The sequence below is a fragment of the Leptodactylus fuscus genome, chromosome 7 (assembly GCF_031893055.1).
Source record: "Leptodactylus fuscus isolate aLepFus1 chromosome 7, aLepFus1.hap2, whole genome shotgun sequence".
NCBI classification, from domain to species: domain Eukaryota; kingdom Metazoa; phylum Chordata; class Amphibia; order Anura; family Leptodactylidae; genus Leptodactylus; species Leptodactylus fuscus.
In genome coordinates this window covers 31738580-31763295 of record NC_134271.1, presented here as the reverse complement: position 1 = coordinate 31763295, position 24716 = coordinate 31738580, and the positions used below count along the sequence as shown (strand labels likewise).

At 48.2% G+C, this 24716-nt stretch overlaps 24 non-coding genes across 24 annotated transcripts; all 24 read left to right on the top strand.

Moving 5' to 3' along the window:
- The first annotated feature begins 579 nt into the window (after positions 1–579).
- TRNAD-GUC (transfer RNA aspartic acid (anticodon GUC)) lies at positions 580–651 on the top strand. Its single transcript has one exon. It is a non-coding gene; the product is annotated as a tRNA-Asp (tRNA).
- A 2436-nt stretch (positions 652–3087) lies between these two features.
- TRNAD-GUC (transfer RNA aspartic acid (anticodon GUC)) lies at positions 3088–3159 on the top strand. The gene has a single exon. It is a non-coding gene; the product is annotated as a tRNA-Asp (tRNA).
- A 764-nt stretch (positions 3160–3923) lies between these two features.
- On the top strand, positions 3924–3995 carry TRNAD-GUC (transfer RNA aspartic acid (anticodon GUC)). The gene has a single exon. It is a non-coding gene; the product is annotated as a tRNA-Asp (tRNA).
- Positions 3996–4759: 764 nt separating this feature from the next.
- On the top strand, positions 4760–4831 carry TRNAD-GUC (transfer RNA aspartic acid (anticodon GUC)). The gene has a single exon. It is a non-coding gene; the product is annotated as a tRNA-Asp (tRNA).
- A 2436-nt stretch (positions 4832–7267) lies between these two features.
- On the top strand, positions 7268–7339 carry TRNAD-GUC (transfer RNA aspartic acid (anticodon GUC)). Its single transcript has one exon. It is a non-coding gene; the product is annotated as a tRNA-Asp (tRNA).
- Positions 7340–8103: 764 nt separating this feature from the next.
- Positions 8104–8175, top strand: TRNAD-GUC (transfer RNA aspartic acid (anticodon GUC)). The gene has a single exon. It is a non-coding gene; the product is annotated as a tRNA-Asp (tRNA).
- Positions 8176–8939: 764 nt separating this feature from the next.
- Positions 8940–9011, top strand: TRNAD-GUC (transfer RNA aspartic acid (anticodon GUC)). The gene has a single exon. It is a non-coding gene; the product is annotated as a tRNA-Asp (tRNA).
- Positions 9012–9775: 764 nt separating this feature from the next.
- Positions 9776–9847, top strand: TRNAD-GUC (transfer RNA aspartic acid (anticodon GUC)). The gene has a single exon. It is a non-coding gene; the product is annotated as a tRNA-Asp (tRNA).
- A 1599-nt stretch (positions 9848–11446) lies between these two features.
- TRNAD-GUC (transfer RNA aspartic acid (anticodon GUC)) lies at positions 11447–11518 on the top strand. The gene has a single exon. It is a non-coding gene; the product is annotated as a tRNA-Asp (tRNA).
- A 764-nt stretch (positions 11519–12282) lies between these two features.
- Positions 12283–12354, top strand: TRNAD-GUC (transfer RNA aspartic acid (anticodon GUC)). The gene has a single exon. It is a non-coding gene; the product is annotated as a tRNA-Asp (tRNA).
- A 764-nt stretch (positions 12355–13118) lies between these two features.
- TRNAD-GUC (transfer RNA aspartic acid (anticodon GUC)) lies at positions 13119–13190 on the top strand. Its single transcript has one exon. It is a non-coding gene; the product is annotated as a tRNA-Asp (tRNA).
- Positions 13191–13954: 764 nt separating this feature from the next.
- On the top strand, positions 13955–14026 carry TRNAD-GUC (transfer RNA aspartic acid (anticodon GUC)). The gene has a single exon. It is a non-coding gene; the product is annotated as a tRNA-Asp (tRNA).
- Positions 14027–14790: 764 nt separating this feature from the next.
- On the top strand, positions 14791–14862 carry TRNAD-GUC (transfer RNA aspartic acid (anticodon GUC)). Its single transcript has one exon. It is a non-coding gene; the product is annotated as a tRNA-Asp (tRNA).
- Positions 14863–15626: 764 nt separating this feature from the next.
- TRNAD-GUC (transfer RNA aspartic acid (anticodon GUC)) lies at positions 15627–15698 on the top strand. The gene has a single exon. It is a non-coding gene; the product is annotated as a tRNA-Asp (tRNA).
- Positions 15699–16462: 764 nt separating this feature from the next.
- On the top strand, positions 16463–16534 carry TRNAD-GUC (transfer RNA aspartic acid (anticodon GUC)). Its single transcript has one exon. It is a non-coding gene; the product is annotated as a tRNA-Asp (tRNA).
- Positions 16535–17298: 764 nt separating this feature from the next.
- TRNAD-GUC (transfer RNA aspartic acid (anticodon GUC)) lies at positions 17299–17370 on the top strand. Its single transcript has one exon. It is a non-coding gene; the product is annotated as a tRNA-Asp (tRNA).
- Positions 17371–18134: 764 nt separating this feature from the next.
- Positions 18135–18206, top strand: TRNAD-GUC (transfer RNA aspartic acid (anticodon GUC)). Its single transcript has one exon. It is a non-coding gene; the product is annotated as a tRNA-Asp (tRNA).
- A 764-nt stretch (positions 18207–18970) lies between these two features.
- TRNAD-GUC (transfer RNA aspartic acid (anticodon GUC)) lies at positions 18971–19042 on the top strand. Its single transcript has one exon. It is a non-coding gene; the product is annotated as a tRNA-Asp (tRNA).
- A 764-nt stretch (positions 19043–19806) lies between these two features.
- Positions 19807–19878, top strand: TRNAD-GUC (transfer RNA aspartic acid (anticodon GUC)). The gene has a single exon. It is a non-coding gene; the product is annotated as a tRNA-Asp (tRNA).
- Positions 19879–20642: 764 nt separating this feature from the next.
- Positions 20643–20714, top strand: TRNAD-GUC (transfer RNA aspartic acid (anticodon GUC)). The gene has a single exon. It is a non-coding gene; the product is annotated as a tRNA-Asp (tRNA).
- Positions 20715–21478: 764 nt separating this feature from the next.
- On the top strand, positions 21479–21550 carry TRNAD-GUC (transfer RNA aspartic acid (anticodon GUC)). The gene has a single exon. It is a non-coding gene; the product is annotated as a tRNA-Asp (tRNA).
- Positions 21551–22314: 764 nt separating this feature from the next.
- Positions 22315–22386, top strand: TRNAD-GUC (transfer RNA aspartic acid (anticodon GUC)). The gene has a single exon. It is a non-coding gene; the product is annotated as a tRNA-Asp (tRNA).
- Positions 22387–23149: 763 nt separating this feature from the next.
- Positions 23150–23221, top strand: TRNAD-GUC (transfer RNA aspartic acid (anticodon GUC)). Its single transcript has one exon. It is a non-coding gene; the product is annotated as a tRNA-Asp (tRNA).
- A 764-nt stretch (positions 23222–23985) lies between these two features.
- On the top strand, positions 23986–24057 carry TRNAD-GUC (transfer RNA aspartic acid (anticodon GUC)). The gene has a single exon. It is a non-coding gene; the product is annotated as a tRNA-Asp (tRNA).
- The last annotated feature ends 659 nt before the right edge of the window (positions 24058–24716 follow it).

Genomic DNA, 24716 nt, shown 5'->3' with positions numbered 1-24716 from the left:
TTCATTTCGCCTTCCAAACACAGCTTGGTCCCCAGGAATGACACGCCACACCCACTTTTCCTTTGGGGAAAAGAAGGTTAATTTTGTCCAACTTCAGTTTCCTTTCCATGGACTTCGCCATTCAAATGACTCAAGATATCATCTGTAGAAGTGCTAATCTTGTCACCAAAGATCCAGTAGCCAAAGGAAGGCTTGAAGTCTTTCTTGAAAAATCCATGCAATCCAGTGTGATGAGATGGCACGGGAATCCACCATCATCTGCAGAAGTTTCCTTTTCTTTTTGGCAGAAAGTCTCAGGGCGTGCAAACGGTCAAACTTCTACAGATCCCAAGAGTCGACCCATCTGTCCCAAGACTGCCGCATCTTTGCCGTCACCTTTTTTTCTCAGATGTCGCCTCCTTTTGAGAAAAAAAGGTCAATGACTAAATCCCATGCAATTTGCTATTAACCGCTGCCACATGTGTGTTTTTTCCTTCACCCTTCCATTTCAGTGGCGCAATGAAATAGATCATTCCTTTCCAGTCGGTCGCGGAAACCTCATCTTCGGCTGGAGCACAATCGGCGCAGCAATCAGCTTCTTCCTCGTTAGTATAGTGGTGAGTATCCCCGCCTGTCACGCGGGAGACCGGGGTTCGATTCCCCGACGGGGAGTGCTTCCTCTTTTTCTCTCCTCAGCCTTGCTTTCTCTGGAACTCTTTCCCAGGATCCTCTTCATCGTTGCCACTTTGACCTAGCCCATCCATGGCAGTACAGCTTCCTGTTTGACACCAAAAAAGCATTTCGGGCTTCCTAGCATCTCGCACATGTCAGCTCGACAATGCCGGGCTATCTTTCCCTTCATTTCGCCTTCCAAACACAGCTTGGTCCCCAGGAATGACACGCCACACCCACTTTTCCTTTGGGGAAAAGAAGGTTAATTTTGTCCAACTTCAGTTTCCTTTCCATGGACTTCGCCATTCAAATGACTCAAGATATTATCTGTAGAAGCGCCAATCTTGTCACCAAAGATCCAGTAGCCAAAGGAAGGCTTGAAGTCTTTCTTGAGAAATCCATGCAATCCAGTGTGATGAGATGGCACGGGAATCCACCATCATCTGCAGAAGTTTCCTTTTCTTTTTGGCAGAAAGTCTCAGGGCGTGCAAACGGCCAAACTTCTACAGATCCCAAGAGTCGACCCATCTGTCCCAAGACTGCCGTATCTCTGCCGCCACCTTTTTTTCCCAGATGTCGCCTCCTTTTGAGAAAAAAAGGTCAATGACTAAATCCAATGCAATTTGCTATTAACCGCTGCCACATGTGTATTTTTACCTTCATTCTTCCATTTCAGTGGCGCAATGAAATAGATCATTCCTTTCCGGTCGGTCGCGGAAACCTCATCTTCGGCTGGAGCACAATCGGCGCGGTGGTCAGCTTCTTCCTCGTTAGTATAGTGGTGAGTATCCCCGCCTGTCACGCGGGAGACCAGGGTTCGATTCCCCGACGGGGAGTGCTTCCTCTTTTTCTCTCCTTAGCCTTGCTTTCTCTGGAACTCTTTCCCAGGATCCTCTTCATCGTTGCCACTTTGACCTAGCCCATCCATGGCAGTACAGCTTCCTGTTTGACACCAAAAAAGCATTTCGGGCTTCCTAGCATCTCGCACATGTCAGCTCGACAATGCCGGGCTATCTTTCCCTTCATTTCGCCTTCCAAACACAGCTTGGTCCCCAGGAATGACACGCCACACCCACTTTTCCTTTGGGGAAAAGAAGGTTAATTTTGTCCAACTTCAGTTTCCTTTCCATGGACTTCGCCATTCAAATGACTCAAGATATCATCTGTAGAAGTGCCAATCTTGTCACCAAAGATCCAGTAGCCAAAGGAAGGCTTGAAGTCTTTCTTGAAAAATCCATGCAATCCAGTGTGATGAGATGGCACGGGAATCCACCATCATCTGCAGAAGTTTCCTTTTCTTTTTGGCAGAAAGTCTCAGGGCGTGTAAATGGCTAAACTTCTACAGATCCCAAGAGTCATCCCATCTGTCCCAAGACTGCCGTATCTTTGCCGTCTCCTTTTTTTCTCAGATGTCGCCTCCTTTTGAGAAAAAAAGGTCAATGACTAAATCCCTTGCAATTTGCTATTAACCGCTGCCACATGTGTGTTTTTTCCTTCACCCTTCCATTTCAGTGGCGCAATGAAATAGATCATTCCTTTCCGGTCGGTCGCGGAAACCTCATCTTCGTCTGGAGCGCAATCGGCGCAGCGGTCAGCTTCTTCCTCGTTAGTATAGTGGTGAGTATCCCCGCCTGTCACGTAGGAGACCGGGGTTCGATTCCCCGACGGGGAGTGCTTCCTCTTTTTCTCTCCTCAGCCTTGCTTTCTCTGGAACTCTTTCCCAGGATCCTCTTCATCGTTGCCACTTTGACCTAGCCCATCCATGGCAGTACAGCTTCCTGTTTGACACCAAAAAAGCATTTCGGGCTTCCTAGCATCTCGCACATGTCACCTCGACAATGCCGGGCTATCTTTCCCTTCATTTCGCCTTCCAAACACAGCTTGGTCCCCAGGAATGACACGCCACACCCACTTTTCCTTTGGGGAAAAGAAGGTTAATTTTGTCCAACTTCAGTTTCCTTTCCATGGACTTCGCCATTCAAATGACTCAAGATATCATCTGTAGAAGTGCCAATCTTGTCACCAAAGATCCAGTAGCCAAAGGAAGGCTTGAAGTCTTTCTTGAAAAATCCATGCAATCCAGTGTGATGAGATGGCACGGGAATCCACCATCATCTGCAGAAGTTTCCTTTTCTTTTTGGCAGAAAGTCTCAGGGCGTGCAAACGGTCAAACTTCTACAGATCCCAAGAGTCGACCCATCTGTCCCAAGACTGCCGCATCTTTGCCGTCACCTTTTTTTCTCAGATGTCGCCTCCTTTTGAGAAAAAAAGGTCAATGACTAAATCCCATGCAATTTGCTATTAACCGCTGCCACATGTGTGTTTTTTCCTTCACCCTTCCATTTCAGTGGCGCAATGAAATAGATCATTCCTTTCCAGTCGGTCGCGGAAACCTCATCTTCGGCTGGAGCACAATCGGCACGGCGATCAGCTTCTTCCTCGTTAGTATAGTGGTGAGTATCCCCGCCTGTCACGCGGGAGACCGGGGTTCGATTCCCCGACGGGGAGTGCTTCCTCTTTTTCTCTCCTCAGCCTTGCTTTCTCTGGAACTCTTTCCCAGGATCCTCTTCATCGTTGCCACTTTGACCTAGCCCATCCATGGCAGTACAGCTTCCTGTTTGACACCAAAAAAGCATTTCGGGCTTCCTAGCATCTCGCACATGTCAGCTCGACAATGCCGGGCTATCTTTCCCTTCATTTCGCCTTCCAAACACAGCTTGGTCCCCAGGAATGACACGCCACACCCACTTTTCCTTTGGGGAAAAGAAGGTTAATTTTGTCCAACTTCAGTTTCCTTTCCATGGACTTCGCCATTCAAATGACTCAAGATATCATCTGTAGAAGCGCCAATCTTGTCACCAAAGATCCAGTAGCCAAAGGAAGGCTTGAAGTCTTTCTTGAGAAATCCATGCAATCCAGTGTGATGAGATGGCACGGGAATCCACCATCATCTGCAGAAGTTTCCTTTTCTTTTTGGCAGAAAGTCTCAGGGCGTGCAAACGGCCAAACTTCTACAGATCCCAAGAGTCGACCCATCTGTCCCAAGACTGCCGTATCTTTGCCGCCACCTTTTTTTCCCAGATGTCGCCTCCTTTTGAGAAAAAAAGGTCAATGACTAAATCCAATGCAATTTGCTATTAACCGCTGCCACATGTGTATTTTTACCTTCATTCTTCCATTTCAGTGGCGCAATGAAATAGATCATTCCTTTCCAGTCGGTCGCGGAAACCTCATCTTCGGCTGGAGCACAATCGGCGCGGCGGTCAGCTTCTTCCTCGTTAGTATAGTGGTGAGTATCCCCGCCTGTCACGCGGGAGACCGGGGTTCGATTCCCCGACGGGGAGTGCTTCCTCTTTTTCTCTCCTCAGCCTTGCTTTCTCTGGAACTCTTTCCCAGGATCCTCTTCATCGTTGCCACTTTGACCTAGCCCATCCATGGCAGTACAGCTTCCTGTTTGACACCAAAAAAGCATTTCGGGCTTCCTAGCATCTCGCACATGTCAGCTCGACAATGCCGGGCTATCTTTCCCTTCATTTCGCCTTCCAAACACAGCTTGGTCCCCAGGAATGACACGCCACACCCACTTTTCCTTTGGGGAAAAGAAGGTTAATTTTGTCCAACTTCAGTTTCCTTTCCATGGACTTCGCCATTCAAATGACTCAAGATATCATCTGTAGAAGCGCCAATCTTGTCACCAAAGATCCAGTAGCCAAAGGAAGGCTTGAAGTCTTTCTTGAAAAATCCATGCAATCCAGTGTGATGAGATGGCACGGGAATCCACCATCATCTGCAGAAGTTTCCTTTTCTTTTTGGCAGAAAGTCTCAGGGCGTGCAAACGGCCAAACTTCTACAGATCCCAAGAGTCGACCCATCTGTCCCAAGACTGCCGTATCTTTGCCGCCACCTTTTTTTCCCAGATGTCGCCTCCTTTTGAGAAAAAAAGGTCAATGACTAAATCCAATGCAATTTGCTATTAACCGCTGCCACATGTGTGTTTTTACCTTCATTCTTCCATTTCAGTGGCGCAATGAAATAGATCATTCCTTTCTGGTCGGTCGCGGAAACCTCATCTTCGGCTGGAGCGCAATCGGCACAGCAGTTAGCTTCTTCCTCGTTAGTATAGTGGTAAGTATCTCCGCCTGTCACGCGGGAGACCGGGGTTCGATTCCCCGACGGGGAGTGCTTCCTCTTTTTCTCTCCTCAGCCTTGCTTTCTCTGGAACTCTTTCCCAGGATCCTCTTCATCGTTGCCACTTTGACCTAGCCCATCCATGGCAGTACAGCTTCCTGTTTGACACCAAAAAAGCATTTCGGGCTTCCTAGCATCTCGCACATGTCAGCTCGACAATGCCGGGCTATCTTTCCCTTCATTTCGCCTTCCAAACACAGCTTGGCCCCCAGGAATGACACACCACACCCACTTTTCCTTTGGGGAAAAGAAGGTTAATTTTGTCCAACTTCAGTTTCCTTTCCATGGACTTCGCCATTTAAATGACTCAAGATATCATCTGTAGAAGCGCCAATCTTGTCACCAAAGATCCAGTAGCCAAAGGAAGGCTTGAAGTCTTTCTTGAAAAATCCATGCAATCCAGTGTGATGAGATGGCACGGGAATCCACCATCATCTGCAGAAGTTTCCTTTTCTTTTTGGCAGAAAGTCTCAGGGCGTGCAAACGGCCAAACTTCTACAGATCCCAAGAGTCGACCCATCTGTCCCAAGACTGCCGTATCTTTGCCGCCACCTTTTTTTCCCAGATGTCGCCTCCTTTTGAGAAAAAAAGGTCAATGACTAAATCCAATGCAATTTGCTATTAACCGCTGCCACATGTGTATTTTTACCTTCATTCTTCCATTTCAGTGGCGCAATGAAATAGATCATTCCTTTCCGGTCGGTCGCGGAAACCTCATCTTCGGCTGGAGCACAATCGGCGCAGTGGTCAGCTTCTTCCTCGTTAGTATAGTGGTGAGTATCCCCGCCTGTCACGCGGGAGACCAGGGTTCGATTCCCCGACGGGGAGTGCTTCCTCTTTTTCTCTCCTTAGCCTTGCTTTCTCTGGAACTCTTTCCCAGGATCCTCTTCATCGTTGCCACTTTGACCTAGCCCATCCATGGCAGTACAGCTTCCTGTTTGACACCAAAAAAGCATTTCGGGCTTCCTAGCATCTCGCACATGTCAGCTCGACAATGCCGGGCTATCTTTCCCTTCATTTCGCCTTCCAAACACAGCTTGGTCCCCAGGAATGACACGCCACACCCACTTTTCCTTTGGGGAAAAGAAGGTTAATTTTGTCCAACTTCAGTTTCCTTTCCATGGACTTCGCCATTCAAATGACTCAAGATATCATCTGTAGAAGTGCCAATCTTGTCACCAAAGATCCAGTAGCCAAAGGAAGGCTTGAAGTCTTTCTTGAAAAATCCATGCAATCCAGTGTGATGAGATGGCACGGGAATCCACCATCATCTGCAGAAGTTTCCTTTTCTTTTTGGCAGAAAGTCTCAGGGCGTGTAAATGGCCAAACTTCTACAGATCCCAAGAGTCATCCCATCTGTCCCAAGACTGCCGTATCTTTGCCGTCTCCTTTTTTTCTCAGATGTCGCCTCCTTTTGAGAAAAAAAGGTCAATGACTAAATCCCTTGCAATTTGCTATTAACCGCTGCCACATGTGTGTTTTTTCCTTCACCCTTCCATTTCAGTGGCGCAATGAAATAGATCATTCCTTTCCGGTCGGTCGCGGAAACCTCATCTTCGTCTGGAGCGCAATCGGCGCAGCGGTCAGCTTCTTCCTCGTTAGTATAGTGGTGAGTATCCCCGCCTGTCACGTAGGAGACCGGGGTTCGATTCCCCGACGGGGAGTGCTTCCTCTTTTTCTCTCCTCAGCCTTGCTTTCTCTGGAACTCTTTCCCAGGATCCTCTTCATCGTTGCCACTTTGACCTAGCCCATCCATGGCAGTACAGCTTCCTGTTTGACACCAAAAAAGCATTTCGGGCTTCCTAGCATCTCGCACATGTCACCTCGACAATGCCGGGCTATCTTTCCCTTCATTTCGCCTTCCAAACACAGCTTGGTCCCCAGGAATGACACGCCACACCCACTTTTCCTTTGGGGAAAAGAAGGTTAATTTTGTCCAACTTCAGTTTCCTTTCCATGGACTTCGCCATTCAAATGACTCAAGATATCATCTGTAGAAGTGCCAATCTTGTCACCAAAGATCCAGTAGCCAAAGGAAGGCTTGAAGTCTTTCTTGAAAAATCCATGCAATCCAGTGTGATGAGATGGCACGGGAATCCACCATCATCTGCAGAAGTTTCCTTTTCTTTTTGGCAGAAAGTCTCAGGGCGTGCAAACGGTCAAACTTCTACAGATCCCAAGAGTCGACCCATCTGTCCCAAGACTGCCGCATCTTTGCCGTCACCTTTTTTTCTCAGATGTCGCCTCCTTTTGAGAAAAAAAGGTCAATGACTAAATCCCATGCAATTTGCTATTAACCGCTGCCACATGTGTGTTTTTTCCTTCACCCTTCCATTTCAGTGGCGCAATGAAATAGATCATTCCTTTCCAGTCGGTCGCGGAAACCTCATCTTCGGCTGGAGCACAATCGGCACGGCGATCAGCTTCTTCCTCGTTAGTATAGTGGTGAGTATCCCCGCCTGTCACGCGGGAGACCGGGGTTCGATTCCCCGACGGGGAGTGCTTCCTCTTTTTCTCTCCTCAGCCTTGCTTTCTCTGGAACTCTTTCCCAGGATCCTCTTCATCGTTGCCACTTTGACCTAGCCCATCCATGGCAGTACAGCTTCCTGTTTGACACCAAAAAAGCATTTCGGGCTTCCTAGCATCTCGCACATGTCAGCTCGACAATGCCGGGCTATCTTTCCCTTCATTTCGCCTTCCAAACACAGCTTGGTCCCCAGGAATGACACGCCACACCCACTTTTCCTTTGGGGAAAAGAAGGTTAATTTTGTCCAACTTCAGTTTCCTTTCCATGGACTTCGCCATTCAAATGACTCAAGATATCATCTGTAGAAGCGCCAATCTTGTCACCAAAGATCCAGTAGCCAAAGGAAGGCTTGAAGTCTTTCTTGAGAAATCCATGCAATCCAGTGTGATGAGATGGCACGGGAATCCACCATCATCTGCAGAAGTTTCCTTTTCTTTTTGGCAGAAAGTCTCAGGGCGTGCAAACGGCCAAACTTCTACAGATCCCAAGAGTCGACCCATCTGTCCCAAGACTGCCGTATCTTTGCCGCCACCTTTTTTTCCCAGATGTCGCCTCCTTTTGAGAAAAAAAGGTCAATGACTAAATCCAATGCAATTTGCTATTAACCGCTGCCACATGTGTATTTTTACCTTCATTCTTCCATTTCAGTGGCGCAATGAAATAGATCATTCCTTTCCAGTCGGTCGCGGAAACCTCATCTTCGGCTGGAGCACAATCGGCGCGGCGGTCAGCTTCTTCCTCGTTAGTATAGTGGTGAGTATCCCCGCCTGTCACGCGGGAGACCGGGGTTCGATTCCCCGACGGGGAGTGCTTCCTCTTTTTCTCTCCTCAGCCTTGCTTTCTCTGGAACTCTTTCCCAGGATCCTCTTCATCGTTGCCACTTTGACCTAGCCCATCCATGGCAGTACAGCTTCCTGTTTGACACCAAAAAAGCATTTCGGGCTTCCTAGCATCTCGCACATGTCAGCTCGACAATGCCGGGCTATCTTTCCCTTCATTTCGCCTTCCAAACACAGCTTGGTCCCCAGGAATGACACGCCACACCCACTTTTCCTTTGGGGAAAAGAAGGTTAATTTTGTCCAACTTCAGTTTCCTTTCCATGGACTTCGCCATTCAAATGACTCAAGATATCATCTGTAGAAGCGCCAATCTTGTCACCAAAGATCCAGTAGCCAAAGGAAGGCTTGAAGTCTTTCTTGAAAAATCCATGCAATCCAGTGTGATGAGATGGCACGGGAATCCACCATCATCTGCAGAAGTTTCCTTTTCTTTTTGGCAGAAAGTCTCAGGGCGTGCAAACGGCCAAACTTCTACAGATCCCAAGAGTCGACCCATCTGTCCCAAGACTGCCGTATCTTTGCCGCCACCTTTTTTTCCCAGATGTCGCCTCCTTTTGAGAAAAAAAGGTCAATGACTAAATCCAATGCAATTTGCTATTAACCGCTGCCACATGTGTGTTTTTACCTTCATTCTTCCATTTCAGTGGCGCAATGAAATAGATCATTCCTTTCTGGTCGGTCGCGGAAACCTCATCTTCGGCTGGAGCGCAATCAACACAGCAGTTAGCTTCTTCCTCGTTAGTATAGTGGTAAGTATCTCCGCCTGTCACGCGGGAGACCGGGGTTCGATTCCCCGACGGGGAGTGCTTCCTCTTTTTCTCTCCTCAGCCTTGCTTTCTCTGGAACTCTTTCCCAGGATCCTCTTCATCGTTGCCACTTTGACCTAGCCCATCCATGGCAGTACAGCTTCCTGTTTGACACCAAAAAAGCATTTCGGGCTTCCTAGCATCTCGCACATGTCAGCTCGACAATGCCGGGCTATCTTTCCCTTCATTTCGCCTTCCAAACACAGCTTGGCCCCCAGGAATGACACACCACACCCACTTTTCCTTTGGGGAAAAGAAGGTTAATTTTGTCCAACTTCAGTTTCCTTTCCATGGACTTCGCCATTTAAATGACTCAAGATATCATCTGTAGAAGCGCCAATCTTGTCACCAAAGATCCAGTAGCCAAAGGAAGGCTTGAAGTCTTTCTTGAAAAATCCATGCAATCCAGTGTGATGAGATGGCACGGGAATCCACCATCATCTGCAGAAGTTTCCTTTTCTTTTTGGCAGAAAGTCTCAGGGCGTGCAAACGGCCAAACTTCTACAGATCCCAAGAGTCGACCCATCTGTCCCAAGACTGCCGTATCTTTGCCGCCACCTTTTTTTCCCAGATGTCGCCTCCTTTTGAGAAAAAAAGGTCAATGACTAAATCCAATGCAATTTGCTATTAACCGCTGCCACATGTGTGTTTTTTCCTTCACCCTTCCATTTCAGTGGCGCAATGAAATAGATCATTCCTTTCCGGTCGGTCACGGAATCCTCATCTTCGGCTGGAGCGCAATCGGCGCGGCAGTCAGCTTCTTCCTCGTTAGTATAGTGGTGAGTATCCCCGCCTGTCACGCGGGAGACCGGGGTTCGATTCCCCGACGGGGAGTGCTTCCTCTTTTTCTATCCTCAGCCTTGCTTTCTCTGGAACTCTTTCCCAGGATCCTCTTCATCGTTGCCACTTTGACCTAGCCCATCCATGGCAGTACAGCTTCCTGTTTGACACCAAAAAAGCATTTCGGGCTTCCTAGCATCTCGCACATGTCACCTCGACAATACCGGGCTATCTTTCCCTTCATTTCGCCTTCCAAACACAGCTTGGTCCCCAGGAATGACACGCCACACCCACTTTTCCTTTGGGGAAAAGAAGGTTAATTTTGTCCAACTTCAGTTTCCTTTCCATGGACTTCGCCATTCAAATGACTCAAGATATCATCTGTAGAAGTGCCAATCTTGTCACCAAAGATCCAGTAGCCAAAGGAAGGCTTGAAGTCTTTCTTGAAAAATCCATGCAATCCAGTGTGATGAGATGGCACGGGAATCCACCATCATCTGCAGAAGTTTCCTTTTCTTTTTGGCAGAAAGTCTCAGGGCGTGTAAACGGCCAAACTTCTACAGATCCCAAGAGTCGTCCCATCTGTCCCAAGACTGCCGTATCTTTGCCGTCACCTTTTTTTCTCAGATGTCGCCTCCTTTTGAGAAAAAAGGTCAATGACTAAATCCCATGCAATTTGCTATTAACCGCTGCCACATGTGTGTTTTTTCCTTCACCCTTCCATTTCAGTGGCGCAATGAAATAGATCATTCCTTTCCGGTCGGTCGCGGAAACCTCATCTTTGGCTGGAGCGCAATCGGCGCGGCAGTCAGCTTCTTTCTCGTTAGTATAGTGGTGAGTATCCCCGCCTGTCACGCGGGAGACCGGGGTTCGATTCCCCGACGGGGAGTGCTTCCTCTTTTTCTCTCCTCAGCCTTGCTTTCTCTGGAACTCTTTCCCAGGATCCTCTTCATCGTTGCCACCTTGACCTAGCCCATCCATGGCAGTACAGCTTCCTGTTTGACACCAAAAAAGCATTTCGGGCTTCCTAGCATCTCGCACATGTCACCTCGACAATGCCGGGCTATCTTTCCCTTCATTTCGCCTTCCAAACACAGCTTGGTCCCCAGGAATGACACGCCACACCCACTTTTCCTTTGGGGAAAAGAAGGTTAATTTTGTCCAACTTCAGTTTCCTTTCCATGGACTTCGCCATTCAAATGACTCAAGATATCATCTGTAGAAGTGCCAATCTTGTCACCAAAGATCCAGTAGCCAAAGGAAGGCTTGAAGTCTTTCTTGAAAAATCCATGCAATCCAGTGTGATGAGATGGCACGGGAATCCACCATCATCTGCAGAAGTTTCCTTTTCTTTTTGGCAGAAAGTCTCAGGGCGTGCAAACGGCCAAACTTCTACAGATCCCAAGAGTCGACCCATCTGTCCCAAGACTGCCGTATCTTTGCCGCCACCTTTTTTTCCCAGATGTCGCCTCCTTTTGAGAAAAAAAGGTCAATGACTAAATCCAATGCAATTTGCTATTAACCGCTGCCACATGTGTGTTTTTTCCTTCACCCTTCCATTTCAGTGGCACAATGAAATAGATCATTCCTTTCCGGTCGGTCGCGGAAACCTCATCTTTGGCTGGAGCGCAATCGGCACACCAGTCAGCTTCTTCCTCGTTAGTATAGTGGTGAGTATCCCCGCCTGTCACGCGGGAGACCGGGGTTCGATTCCCCGACGGGGAGTGCTTCCTCTTTTTCTCTCCTCAGCCTTGCTTTCTCTGGAACTCTTTCCCAGGATCCTCTTCATCGTTGCCACTTTGACCTAGCCCATCCATGGCAGTACAGCTTCCTGTTTGACACCAAAAAAGCATTTCGGGCTTCCTAGCATCTCGCACATGTCAGCTCCACAATGCCGGGCTATCTTTCCCTTCATTTCGCCTTCCAAACACAGCTTGGTCCCCAGGAATGACACGCCACACCCACTTTTCCTTTGGGGAAAAGAAGGTTAATTTTGTCCAACTTCAGTTTCCTTTCCATGGACTTCGCCATTCAAATGACTCAAGATATCATCTGTAGAAGTGCCAATCTTGTCACCAAAGATCCAGTAGCCAAAGGAAGGCTTGAAGTCTTTCTTGAAAAATCTATGCAATCCAGTGTGATGAGATGGCACGGGAATCCACCATCATCTGCAGAAGTTTCCTTTTCTTTTTGGCAGAAAGTCTCAGGGCGTGCAAACGGTCAAACTTCTACAGATCCCAAGAGTCGACCCATCTGTCCCAAGACTGCCGCATCTTTGCCGTCACCTTTTTTTCTCAGATGTCGCCTCCTTTTGAGAAAAAAAGGTCAATGACTAAATCCCATGCAATTTGCTATTAACCGCTGCCACATGTGTGTTTTTTCCTTCACCCTTCCATTTCAAAGGCGCAATGAAATAGATCATTCCTTTCCAGTCGGTCGCGGAAACCTCATCTTCGGCTGGAGCACAATCGGCGCGGCGATCAGCTTCTTCCTCGTTAGTATAGTGGTGAGTATCCCCGCCTGTCACGCGGGAGACCGGGGTTCGATTCCCCGACGGGGAGTGCTTCCTCTTTTTCTCTCCTCAGCCTTGCTTTCTCTGGAACTCTTTCCCAGGATCCTCTTCATCGTTGCCACTTTGACCTAGCCCATCCATGGCAGTACAGCTTCCTGTTTGACACCAAAAAAGCATTTCGGGCTTCCTAGCATCTCGCACATGTCAGCTCGACAATGCCGGGCTATCTTTCCCTTCATTTCGCCTTCCAAACACAGCTTGGTCCCCAGGAATGACACGCCACACCCACTTTTCCTTTGGGGAAAAGAAGGTTAATTTTGTCCAACTTCAGTTTCCTTTCCATGGACTTCGCCATTCAAATGACTCAAGATATCATCTGTAGAAGCGCCAATCTTGTCACCAAAGATCCAGTAGCCAAAGGAAGGCTTGAAGTCTTTCTTGAGAAATCCATGCAATCCAGTGTGATGAGATGGCACGGGAATCCACCATCATCTGCAGAAGTTTCCTTTTCTTTTTGGCAGAAAGTCTCAGGGCGTGCAAACGGCCAAACTTCTACAGATCCCAAGAGTCGACCCATCTGTCCCAAGACTGCCGTATCTTTGCCGCCACCTTTTTTTCCCAGATGTCGCCTCCTTTTGAGAAAAAAAGGTCAATGACTAAATCCAATGCAATTTGCTATTAACCGCTGCCACATGTGTATTTTTACCTTCATTCTTCCATTTCAGTGGCGCAATGAAATAGATCATTCCTTTCCAGTCGGTCGCGGAAACCTCATCTTCGGCTGGAGCACAATCGGCGCGGCGGTCAGCTTCTTCCTCGTTAGTATAGTGGTGAGTATCCCCGCCTGTCACGCGGGAGACCGGGGTTCGATTCCCCGACGGGGAGTGCTTCCTCTTTTTCTCTCCTCAGCCTTGCTTTCTCTGGAACTCTTTCCCAGGATCCTCTTCATCGTTGCCACTTTGACCTAGCCCATCCATGGCAGTACAGCTTCCTGTTTGACACCAAAAAAGCATTTCGGGCTTCGTAGCATCTCGCACATGTCAGCTCGACAATGCCGGGCTATCTTTCCCTTCATTTCGCCTTCCAAACACAGCTTGGTCCCCAGGAATGACACGCCACACCCACTTTTCCTTTGGGGAAAAGAAGGTTAATTTTGTCCAACTTCAGTTTCCTTTCCATGGACTTCGCCATTCAAATGACTCAAGATATCATCTGTAGAAGCGCCAATCTTGTCACCAAAGATCCAGTAGCCAAAGGAAGGCTTGAAGTCTTTCTTGAGAAATCCATGCAATCCAGTGTGATGAGATGGCACGGGAATCCACCATCATCTGCAGAAGTTTCCTTTTCTTTTTGGCAGAAAGTCTCAGGGCGTGCAAACGGCCAAACTTCTACAGATCCCAAGAGTCGACCCATCTGTCCCAAGACTGCCGTATCTTTGCCGCCACCTTTTTTTCCCAGATGTCGCCTCCTTTTGAGAAAAAAAGGTCAATGACTAAATCCAATGCAATTTGCTATTAACCGCTGCCACATGTGTATTTTTACCTTCATTCTTCCATTTCAGTGGCGCAATGAAATAGATCATTCCTTTCCAGTCGGTCGCGGAAACCTCATCTTCGGCTGGAGCACAATCGGCGCGGCGGTCAGCTTCTTCCTCGTTAGTATAGTGGTGAGTATCCCCGCCTGTCACGCGGGAGACCGGGGTTCGATTCCCCGACGGGGAGTGCTTCCTCTTTTTCTCTCCTCAGCCTTGCTTTCTCTGGAACTCTTTCCCAGGATCCTCTTCATCGTTGCCACTTTGACCTAGCCCATCCATGGCAGTACAGCTTCCTGTTTGACACCAAAAAAGCATTTCGGGCTTCCTAGCATCTCGCACATGTCAGCTCGACAATGCCGGGCTATCTTTCCCTTCATTTCGCCTTCCAAACACAGCTTGGTCCCCAGGAATGACACGCCACACCCACTTTTCCTTTGGGGAAAAGAAGGTTAATTTTGTCCAACTTCAGTTTCCTTTCCATGGACTTCGCCATTCAAATGACTCAAGATATCATCTGTAGAAGCGCCAATCTTGTCACCAAAGATCCAGTAGCCAAAGGAAGGCTTGAAGTCTTTCTTGAAAAATCCATGCAATCCAGTGTGATGAGATGGCACGGGAATCCACCATCATCTGCAGAAGTTTCCTTTTCTTTTTGGCAGAAAGTCTCAGGGCGTGCAAACGGCCAAACTTCTACAGATCCCAAGAGTCGACCCATCTGTCCCAAGACTGCAGTATCTTTGCCGCCACCTTTTTTTCCCAGATGTCGCCTCCTTTTGAGAAAAAAAGGTCAATGACTAAATCCAATGCAATTTGCTATTAACCGCTGCCACATGTGTGTTTTTACCTTCATTCTTCCATTTCAGTGGCGCAATGAAATAGATCATTCCTTTCTGGTCGGTCGCGGAAACCTCATCTTCGGCTGGAGCGCAATCGGCACAGCAGTTAGCTTCTTCCTCGTTAGTATAGTGGTGAGTATCTCCGCCTGTCACGCGGGAGACCGGGGTTCGATTCCCCGACGGGGAGTGCTTCCTCTTTTTCTCTCCTCAGCCTTGCTTTCTCTGGAACTCTTTCCCAGGATCCTCTTCATCGTTGCCACTTTGACCTAGCCCATCCATGGCAGTACAGCTTCCTGTTTGACACCAAAAAAGCATTTCGGGCTTCCTAGCATCTCGCACATGTCAGCTCGACAATGCCGGGCTATCTTTCCCTTCATTTCGCCTTCCAAACACAGCTTGGTCCCCAGGAATGACACGCCACACCCACTTTTCCTTTGGGGAAAAGAAGGTTAATTTTGTTCAACTTCAGTTTCCTTTCCATGGACTTCGCCATTCAAATGACTCAAGATATCATCTGTAGAAGTGCCAATCTTGTCACCAAAGATCCAGTAGCCAAAGGAAGGCTTGAAGTCTTTCTTGAAAAATCCATGCAATCCAGTGTGATGAGATGGCACGGGAATCCACCATCATCTGCAGAAGTTTCCTTTTCTTTTTGGCAGAAAGTCTCAGGGCGTGCAAACGGCCAAACTTCTACAGATCCCAAGAGTCGACCCATCTGTCCCAAGACTGCCGTATCTTTGCCGCCACCTTTTTTTCCCAGATGTCGCCTCCTTTTGAGAAAAAAAGGTCAATGACTAAATCCAATGCAATTTGCTATTAACCGCTGCCACATGTGTGTTTTTTCCTTCACCCTTCCATTTCAGTGGCACAATGAAATAGATCATTCCTTTCCGGTCGGTCGCGGAAACCTCATCTTTGGCTGGAGCGCAATCGGCACACCAGTCAGCTTCTTCCTCGTTAGTATAGTGGTGAGTATCCCCGCCTGTCACGCGGGAGACCGGGGTTCGATTCCCCGACGGGGAGTGCTTCCTCTTTTTCTCTCCTCAGCCTTGCTTTCTCTGGAACTCTTTCCCAGGATCCTCTTCATCGTTGCCACTTTGACCTAGCCCATCCATGGCAGTACAGCTTCCTGTTTGACACCAAAAAAGCATTTCGGGCTTCCTAGCATCTCGCACATGTCAGCTCCACAATGCCGGGCTATCTTTCCCTTCATTTCGCCTTCCAAACACAGCTTGGTCCCCAGGAATGACACGCCACACCCACTTTTCCTTTGGGGAAAAGAAGGTTAATTTTGTCCAACTTCAGTTTCCTTTCCATGGACTTCGCCATTCAAATGACTCAAGATATCATCTGTAGAAGTGCCAATCTTGTCACCAAAGATCCAGTAGCCAAAGGAAGGCTTGAAGTCTTTCTTGAAAAATCCATGCAATCCAGTGTGATGAGATGGCACGGGAATCCACCATCATCTGCAGAAGTTTCCTTTTCTTTTTGGCAGAAAGTCTCAGGGCGTGCAAACGGTCAAACTTCTACAGATCCCAAGAGTCGACCCATCTGTCCCAAGACTGCCGCATCTTTGCCGTCACCTTTTTTTCTCAGATGTCGCCTCCTTTTGAGAAAAAAAGGTCAATGACTAAATCCCATGCAATTTGCTATTAACCGCTGCCACATGTGTGTTTTTTCCTTCACCCTTCCATTTCAGTGGCGCAATGAAATAGATCATTCCTTTCCAGTCGGTCGCGGAAACCTCATCTTCGGCTGGAGCACAATCGGCGCGGCGATCAGCTTCTTCCTCGTTAGTATAGTGGTGAGTATCCCCGCCTGTCACGCGGGAGACCGGGGTTCGATTCCCCGACGGGGAACGCTTCCTCTTTTTCTCTCCTCAGCCTTGCTTTCTCTGGAACTCTTTCCCAGGATCCTCTTCATCGTTGCCACTTTGACCTAGCCCATCCATGGCAGTACAGCTTCCTGTTTGACACCAAAAAAGCATTTCGGGCTTCCTAGCATCTCGCACATGTCAGCTCGACAATGCCGGGCTATCTTTCCCTTCATTTCGCCTTCCAAACACAGCTTGGTCCCCAGGAATGACACGCCACACCCACTTTTCCTTTGGGGAAAAGAAGGTTAATTTTGTCCAACTTCAGTTTCCTTTCCATGGACTTCGCCATTCAAATGACTCAAGATATCATCTGTAGAAGTGCCAATCTTGTCACCAAAGATCCAGTAGCCAAAGGAAGGCTTGAAGTCTTTCTTGAAAAATCCATGCAATCCAGTGTGATGAGATGGCACGGGAATCCACCATCATCTGCAGAAGTTTCCTTTTCTTTTTGGCAGAAAGTCTCAGGGCGTGCAAACGGCCAAACTTCTACAGATCCCAAGAGTCGACCCATCTGTCCCAAGACTGCCGTATCTTTGCCGCCACCTTTTTTTCCCAGATGTCGCCTCCTTTTGAGAAAAAAAGGTCAATGACTAAATCCAATGCAATTTGCTATTAACCGCTGCCACATGTGTGTTTTTTCCTTCACCCTTCCATTTCAGTGGCACAATGAAATAGATCATTCCTTTCCGGTCGGTCGCGGAAACCTCATCTTTGGCTGGAGCGCAATCGGCACACCAGTCAGCTTCTTCCTCGTTAGTATAGTGGTGAGTATCCCCGCCTGTCACGCGGGAGACCGGGGTTCGATTCCCCGACGGGGAGTGCTTCCTCTTTTTCTCTCCTCAGCCTTGCTTTCTCTGGAACTCTTTCCCAGGATCCTCTTCATCGTTGCCACTTTGACCTAGCCCATCCATGGCAGTACAGCTTCCTGTTTGACACCAAAAAAGCATTTCGGGCTTCCTAGCATCTCGCACATGTCAGCTCCACAATGCCGGGCTATCTTTCCCTTCATTTCGCCTTCCAAACACAGCTTGGTCCCCAGGAATGACACGCCACACCCACTTTTCCTTTGGGGAAAAGAAGGTTAATTTTGTCCAACTTCAGTTTCCTTTCCATGGACTTCGCCATTCAAATGACTCAAGATATCATCTGTAGAAGTGCCAATCTTGTCACCAAAGATCCAGTAGCCAAAGGAAGGCTTGAAGTCTTTCTTGAAAAATCCATGCAATCCAGTGTGATGAGATGGCACGGGAATCCACCATCATCTGCAGAAGTTTCCTTTTCTTTTTGGCAGAAAGTCTCAGGGCGTGCAAACGGTCAAACTTCTACAGATCCCAAGAGTCGACCCATCTGTCCCAAGACTGCCGCATCTTTGCCGTCACCTTTTTTTCTCAGATGTCGCCTCCTTTTGAGAAAAAAAGGTCAATGACTAAATCCCATGCAATTTGCTATTAACCGCTGCCACATGTGTGTTTTTTCCTTCACCCTTCCATTTCAGTGGCGCAATGAAATAGATCATTCCTTTCCAGTCGGTCGCGGAAACCTCATCTTCGGCTGGAGCACAATCGGCGCGGCGATCAGCTTCTTCCTCGTTAGTATAGTGGTGAGTATCCCCGCCTGTCACGCGGGAGACCGGGGTTCGATTCCCCGACGGGGAACGCTTCCTCTTTTTCTCTCCTCAGCCTTGCTTTCTCTGGAACTCTTTCCCAGGATCCTCTTCATCGTTGCCACTTTGACCTAGCCCATCCATGGCAGTACAGCTTCCTGTTTGACACCAAAAAAGCATTTCGGGCTTCCTAGCATCTCGCACATGTCAGCTCGACAATGCCGGGCTATCTTTCCCTTCATTTCGCCTTCCAAACACAGCTTGGTCCCCAGGAATGACACGCCACACCCACTTTTCCTTTGGGGAAAAGAAGGTTAATTTTGTCCAACTTCAGTTTCCTTTCCATGGACTTCGCCATTCAAATGACTCAAGATATCATCTGTAGAAGTGCCAATCTTGTCACCAAAGATCCAGTAGCCAAAGGAAGGCTTGAAGTCTTTCTTGAAAAATCCATGCAATCCAGTGTGATGAGATGGCACGGGAATCCACCATCATCTGCAGAAGTTTCCTTTTCTTTTTGGCAGAAAGTCTCAGGGCGTGCAAACGGCCAAACTTCTACAGATCCCAAGAGTCGACCCATCTGTCCCAAGACTGCCGTATCTTTGCCGCCACCTTTTTTTCCCAGATGTCGCCTCCTTTTGAGAAAAAAAGGTCAATGACTAAATCCAATGCAATTTGCTATTAACCGCTGCCACATGTGTGTTTTTTCCTTCACCCTTCCATTTCAGTGGCACAATGAAATAGATCATTCCTTTCCGGTCGGTCGCGGAAACCTCATCTTTGGCTGGAGCGCAATCGGCACACCAGTCAGCTTCTTCCTCGTTAGTATAGTGGTGAGTATCCCCGCCTGTCACGCGGGAGACCGGGGTTCGATTCCCCGACGGGGAGTGCTTCCTCTTTTTCTCTCCTCAGCCTTGCTTTCTCTGGAACTCTTTCCCAGGATCCTCTTCATCGTTGCCACTTTGACCTAGCCCATCCATGGCAGTACAGCTTCCTGTTTGACACCAAAAAAGCATTTCGGGCTTCCTAGCATCTCGCACATGTCAGCTCCACAATGCCGGGCTATCTTTCCCTTCATTTCGCCTTCCAAACACAGCTTGGTCCCCAGGAATGACACGCCACACCCACTTTTCCTTTGGGGAAAAGAAGGTTAATTTTGTCCAACTTCAGTTTCCTTTCCATGGACTTCGCCATTCAAATGACTCAAGATATCATCTGTAGAAGTGCCAATCTTGTCACCAAAGATCCAGTAGCCAAAGGAAGGCTTGAAGTCTTTCTTGAAAAATCCATGCAATCCAGTGTGATGAGATGGCACGGGAATCCACCATCATCTGCAGAAGTTTCCTTTTCTTTTTGGCAGAAAGTCTCAGGGCGTGCAAACGGTCAAACTTCTACAGATCCCAAGAGTCGACCCATCTGTCCCAAGACTGCCGCATCTTTGCCGTCACCTTTTTTTCTCAGATGTCGCCTCCTTTTGAGAAAAAAAGGTCAATGACTAAATCCCATGCAATTTGCTATTAACCGCTGCCACATGTGTGTTTTTTCCTTCACCCTTCCATTTCAGTGGCGCAATGAAATAGATCATTCCTTTCCAGTCGGTCGCGGAAACCTCATCTTCGGCTGGAGCACAATCGGCGCGGCGATCAGCTTCTTCCTCGTTAGTATAGTGGTGAGTATCCCCGCCTGTCACGCGGGAGACCGGGGTTCGATTCCCCGACGGGGAGTGCTTCCTCTTTTTCTCTCCTCAGCCTTGCTTTCTCTGGAACTCTTTCCCAGGATCCTCTTCATCGTTGCCACTTTGACCTAGCCCATCCATGGCAGTACAGCTTCCTGTTTGACACCAAAAAAGCATTTCGGGCTTCCTAGCATCTCGCACATGTCAGCTCGACAATGCCGGGCTATCTTTCCCTTCATTTCGCCTTCCAAACACAGCTTGGTCCCCAGGAATGACACGCCACACCCACTTTTCCTTTGGGGAAAAGAAGGTTAATTTTGTCCAACTTCAGTTTCCTTTCCATGGACTTCGCCATTCAAATGACTCAAGATATCATCTGTAGAAGCGCCAATCTTGTCACCAAAGATCCAGTAGCCAAAGGAAGGCTTGAAGTCTTTCTTGAGAAATCCATGCAATCCAGTGTGATGAGATGGCACGGGAATCCACCATCATCTGCAGAAGTTTCCTTTTCTTTTTGGCAGAAAGTCTCAGGGCGTGCAAACGGCCAAACTTCTACAGATCCCAAGAGTCGACCCATCTGTCCCAAGACTGCCGTATCTTTGCTGCCACCTTTTTTTCCCAGATGTCGCCTCCTTTTGAGAAAAAAAGGTCAATGACTAAATCCAATGCAATTTGCTATTAACCGCTGCCACATGTGTATTTTTACCTTCATTCTTCCATTTCAGTGGCGCAATGAAATAGATCATTCCTTTCCAGTCGGTCGCGGAAACCTCATCTTCGGCTGGAGCACAATCGGCGCGGCAGTCAGCTTCTTCCTCGTTAGTATAGTGGTGAGTATCCCCGCCTGTCACGCGGGAGACCGGGGTTCGATTCCCCGACGGGGAGTGCTTCCTCTTTTTCTCTCCTCAGCCTTGCTTTCTCTGGAACTCTTTCCCAGGATCCTCTTCATCGTTGCCACTTTGACCTAGCCCATCCATGGCAGTACAGCTTCCTGTTTGACACCAAAAAAGCATTTCGGGCTTCCTAGCATCTCGCACATGTCAGCTCGACAATGCCGGGCTATCTTTCCCTTCATTTCGCCTTCCAAACACAGCTTGGTCCCCAGGAATGACACGCCACACCCACTTTTCCTTTGGGGAAAAGAAGGTTAATTTTGTCCAACTTCAGTTTCCTTTCCATGGACTTCGCCATTCAAATGACTCAAGATATCATCTGTAGAAGCGCCAATCTTGTCACCAAAGATCCAGTAGCCAAAGGAAGGCTTGAAGTCTTTCTTGAAAAATCCATGCAATCCAGTGTGATGAGATGGCACGGGAATCCACCATCATCTGCAGAAGTTTCCTTTTCTTTTTGGCAGAAAGTCTCAGGGCGTGCAAACGGCCAAACTTCTACAGATCCCAAGAGTCGACCCATCTGTCCCAAGACTGCCGTATCTTTGCCGCCACCTTTTTTTCCCAGATGTCGCCTCCTTTTGAGAAAAAAAGGTCAATGACTAAATCCAATGCAATTTGCTATTAACCGCTGCCACATGTGTGTTTTTACCTTCATTCTTCCATTTCAGTGGCGCAATGAAATAGATCATTCCTTTCTGGTCGGTCGCGGAAACCTCATCTTCGGCTGGAGCGCAATCGGCTCAGCAGTTAGCTTCTTCCTCGTTAGTATAGTGGTGAGTATCTCCGCCTGTCACGCGGGAGACCGGGGTTCGATTCCCCGACGGGGAGTGCTTCCTCTTTTTCTCTCCTCAGCCTTGCTTTCTCTGGAACTCTTTCCCAGGATCCTCTTCATCGTTGCCACTTTGACCTAGCCCATCCATGGCAGTACAGCTTCCTGTTTGACACCAAAAAAGCATTTCGGGCTTCCTAGCATCTCGCACATGTCAGCTCCACAATGCCGGGCTATCTTTCCCTTCATTTCGCCTTCCAAACACAGCTTGGTCCCCAGGAATGACACAACACACCCACTTTTCCTTTGGGGAAAAGAAGGTTAATTTTGTCCAACTTCAGTTTCCTTTCCATGGACTTCGCCATTTAAATGACTCAAGATATCATCTGTAGAAGCGCCAATCTTGTCACCAAAGATCCAGTAGCCAAAGGAAGGCTTGAAGTCTTTCTTGAAAAATCCATGCAATCCAGTGTGATGAGATGGCACGGGAATCCACCATCATCTGCAGAAGTTTCCTTTTCTTTTTGGCAGAAAGTCTCAGGGCGTGCAAACGGCCAAACTTCTACAGATCCCAAGAGTCGACCCATCTGTCCCAAGACTGCCGTATCTTTGCCGCCACCTTTTTTTCCCAGATGTCGCCTCCTTTTGAGAAAAAAAGGTCAATGACTAAATCCAATGCAATTTGCTATTAACCGCTGCCACATGTGTGTTTTTTCCTTCACCCTTCCATTTCAGTGGCGCAATGAAATAGATCATTCCTTTCCGGTCGGTCACGGAATCCTCATCTTCGGCTGGAGCGCAATCGGCGCGGCAGTCAGCTTCTTCCTCGTTAGTATAGTGGTGAGTATCCCCGCCTGTCACGCGGGAGACCGGGGTTCGATTCCCCGACGGGGAGTGCTTCCTCTTTTTCTCTCCTCAGCCTTGCTTTCTCTGGAACTCTTTCCCAGGATCCTCTTCATCGTTGCCACTTTGACCTAGCCCATCCATGGCAGTACAGCTTCCTGTTTGACACCAAAAAAGCATTTCGGGCTTCCTAGCATCTCGCACATGTCACCTCGACAATACCGGGCTATCTTTCCCTTCATTTCGCCTTCCAAACACAGCTTGGTCCCCAGGAATGACACGCCACACCCACTTTTCCTTTGGGAAAAAGAAGGTTAATTTTGTCCAACTTCAGTTTCCTTTCCATGGACTTCGCCATTCAAATGACTCAAGATATCATCTGTAGAAGTGCCAATCTTGTCACCAAAGATCCAGTAGCCAAAGGAAGGCTTGAAGTCTTTCTTGAAAAATCCATGCAATCCAGTGTGATGAGATGGCACGGGAATCCACCATCATCTGCAGAAGTTTCCTTTTCTTTTTGGCAGAAAGTCTCAGGGCGTGTAAATGGCCAAACTTCTACAGATCCCAAGAGTCGTCCCATCTGTCCCAAGACTGCCGTATCTTTGCCGTCACCTTTTTTTCTCAGATGTCGCCTCCTTTTGAGAAAAAAGGTCAATGACTAAATCCCATGCAATTTGCTATTAACCGCTGCCACATGTGTGTTTTTTCCTTCACCCTTCCATTTCAGTGGCGCAATGAAATAGATCATTCCTTTCCGGTCGGTCGCGAAAACCTCATCTTTGGCTGGAGCGCAATCGGCGCGGCAGTCAGCTTCTTCCTCGTTAGTATAGTGGTGAGTATCCCCGCCTGTCACGCGGGAGACCGGGGTTCGATTCCCCGACGGGGAGTGCTTCCTCTTTTTCTCTCCTCAGCCTTGCTTTCTCTGGAACTCTTTCCCAGGATCCTCTTCATCGTTGCCACCTTGACCTAGCCCATCCATGGCAGTACAGCTTCCTGTTTGACACCAAAAAAGCATTTCGGGCTTCCTAGCATCTCGCACATGTCACCTCGACAATGCCGGGCTATCTTTCCCTTCATTTCGCCTTCCAAACACAGCTTGGTCCCCAGGAATGACACGCCACACCCACTTTTCCTTTGGGGAAAAGAAGGTTAATTTTGTCCAACTTCAGTTTCCTTTCCATGGACTTCGCCATTCAAATGACTCAAGATATCATCTGTAGAAGTGCCAATCTTGTCACCAAAGATCCAGTAGCCAAAGGAAGGCTTGAAGTCTTTCTTGAAAAATCCATGCAATCCAGTGTGATGAGATGGCACGGGAATCCACCATCATCTGCAGAAGTTTCCTTTTCTTTTTGGCAGAAAGTCTCAGGGCGTGCAAACGGTCAAACTTCTACAGATCCCAAGAGTCGACCCATCTGTCCCAAGACTGCCGCATCTTTGCCGTCACCTTTTTTTCTCAGATGTCGCCTCCTTTTGAGAAAAAAAGGTCAATGACTAAATCCCATGCAATTTGCTATTAACCGCTGCCACATGTGTGTTTTTTCCTTCACCCTTCCATTTCAGTGGCGCAATAAAATAGATCATTCCTTTCCGGTCGGTCGCGGAAACCTCATCTTCGGCTGGAGCACAATCGGCGCGGCGGTCAGCTTCTTCCTCGTTAGTATAGTGGTGAGTATCCCCGCCTGTCACGCGGGAGACCGGGGTTCGATTCCCCGACGGGGAGTGCTTCCTCTTTTTCTCTCCTCAGCCTTGCTTTCTCTGGAACTCTTTCCCAGGATCCTCTTCATCGTTGCCACTTTGACCTAGCCCATCCATGGCAGTACAGCTTCCTGTTTGACACCAAAAAAGCATTTCGGGCTTCCTAGCATCTCGCACATGTCAGCTCGACAATGCCGGGCTATCTTTCCCTTCATTTCGCCTTCCAAACACAGCTTGGTCCCCAGGAATGACACGCCACACCCACTTTTCCTTTGGGGAAAAGAAGGTTAATTTTGTCCAACTTCAGTTTCCTTTCCATGGACTTCGCCATTCAAATGACTCAAGATATCATCTGTAGAAGCGCCAATCTTGTCACCAAAGATCCAGTAGCCAAAGGAAGGCTTGAAGTCTTTCTTGAAAAATCCATGCAATCCAGTGTGATGAGATGGCACGGGAATCCACCATCATCTGCAGAAGTTTCCTTTTCTTTTTGGCAGAAAGTCTCAGGGCGTGCAAACGGCCAAACTTCTACAGATCCCAAGAGTCGACCCATCTGTCCCAAGACTGCAGTATCTTTGCCGCCACCTTTTTTTCCCAGATGTCGCCTCCTTTTGAGAAAAAAAGGTCAATGACTAAATCCAATGCAATTTGCTATTAACCGCTGCCACATGTGTGTTTTTACCT